General features: G+C 42.7%; 1 pseudogene; it reads right to left on the bottom strand.

The window, feature by feature from the left end:
• LOC106298008 lies at positions 1-2,097 on the bottom strand (annotated as a pseudogene).
• Positions 2,098-2,144: the final 47 nt, after the last annotated feature.

The raw sequence follows: 2,144 nt of genomic DNA on the forward strand, positions 1-2,144 counted from the left end.
TCACCCGTAAGGATTTTCCATGAGAGATGATATTTGGTGCTTAATGCCAATAGTATTGTCATCATTAGTAACCAAACTTTTAGCGATGTGTCTTAGCTTATGTTTAATTAAGAATCTTTCCGTTGCCGTTCTTAGGTAGTTCTCCCATGAACACAACCCTCTTCGGACACATAAAATGAGGCAGATTCTCACGGCAATACTTAATCAAATCACCTTCTCTTGTCATGAATTGATCATCACAGTCTCCTTGACCAGTCTTACGCTTTTCTAGAACAACGAACGCACAAGGGGTTTCACCCCACATAGGGTGAGGCATGGCCACAACAGCGGCCTCGAGCACTTTCTTATATTTGTAAAGAACATTCTCAACTTCAATACTGTTGATGTTTTCACCTCCCGATATGATAATATCTTTGGACCGATCTTTGATCTGTATGTGACCATCCGGGTGGATCACACCTATGTCTCCCGTGTTGAGCCATCCGTGTTTAAACGCTTCAGATGTAGCTTTCGAATTCTTTAGATACCCTTTCATTATGCTGCTTCCTTTCATGACAATTTCTCCCATTGTCTTCCCATCGCGTGGGACACTCTCCTGGGTTTTCTTGTTCTTTACGTCAACGTCAGCTAGGGCTAAGATGCCTACCCCTTGTCTTGCTTTCATCTCCATCTGTTGCTTCTCTGGAAGTCTGTTTTAATTGAGTTATATAAATGTTAAATCAATCTTAATAACATTTAACATGGTTTGTATGTTCAAAATAACTTCATCATTTCACTTTTTTATTTTATTTTAAATTTCAATCCTTTTGAAAAGTGATTTTTTTCCTTTTTTAGTAAATGTGAACAAAAGGAAAATCTGATGCTGTAAATAGAGTTATAAATTTGTATTATTACCTGTTCCACTCGTCATGCCACTCACAAAAGAGAACAGCACCAGTGGCCTCCGTGAGCCCATAGACATGCAGCACTTGAAACCCGAGCCGCTGAACTTTCTCTACAAGGGCAGCAGGAGGCGATGAACCTCAGGTCAAAACCTGAACCGGCTTTGACCTTTGTGACATGTCAAGTGGATTTCCTTGAAGCGGAATGTTGAAGACTGTAGGAACACAACACATATGTGTCACGCCGTGCAATTCTATGTTCTTATAAATCTCCGGGGCAGACACATGCCTTATACAGACGTTGGTGCCTCCACGTGCTGCCACTGACCATGTGAGATTCCATCCATTGCAATGAAACATAGGCAGAGTCCAAAGGTAGACCGGGAAGTTCCCCATCTCCCAGCCCATAATCACGCTTAGAGAGCTCAAATAAACTCCACGGTGGCTCACCACCACACCTTTTGGTTCGCTCGTGGTACCCGACGTGTAGTTTAACGAGATCGGATCATGCTCGTTTTGAATACGGAACATACGTGCAACCGAGGAGGACGAAGGTTCTCCCCTACGGATGAGCTCTTCGTAGTCTAACTGATCATTGGACGAAATCCTTTTAGGGCGATCGGGCTCGTCAATGAATATGACCAGCAGGTTCAGCTGCTCTTCATCTGGTAGTAGATGGAGCGTTGCTCTAGCTAAGGTCTCGAGATGGCGGTCTACGAACAATATCTTGGGCTGTGCGTGGCGGAAGATTGCGGCGATGGATTTTGCGTCGAGGCGGGTGTTGATAGGGTTAAGGACAGCTCCAGCCATGGGAACAGCGAAGTGCATCTCATATATGGCCGGTATGTTTGGGGCCAGAACGGATACCTAAACACATTTCTTAATGTCATGTCTCATATCCAAGTTAAAATGAATATAATTATTTCTTATATTCAGATTTGTTTTCTAACACCTACTGTACACTTTTGAACAAATTTAAACAAAAAGATTTGTTGGAGAGAGAGAGAAAGTGACATACGATATCATTCTTGGCGATGTTAAGAGATAGGAGAGAAGCAGCTAGACGACAGCAACGGTCATAGGTCTGAGGCCAAGTGAAACGAGTTTCTCCATAGATTATGGAAGTTCTATTTGGATAACATTCCGAAGCTCTCTTCAAGAACGTTATGGGCGTTAGAGGAGCGTTGTTTGCTTCACATAACGCCAGATTGTCCATCTTGTTCTTAGTTTGTATTTATATTTGTGTGAAGGAAGAGGGATTAT

Source organism: Brassica oleracea, chromosome C6 (genome assembly GCF_000695525.1).
Source record: "Brassica oleracea var. oleracea cultivar TO1000 chromosome C6, BOL, whole genome shotgun sequence".
Lineage (NCBI taxonomy): Eukaryota > Viridiplantae > Streptophyta > Magnoliopsida > Brassicales > Brassicaceae > Brassica > Brassica oleracea.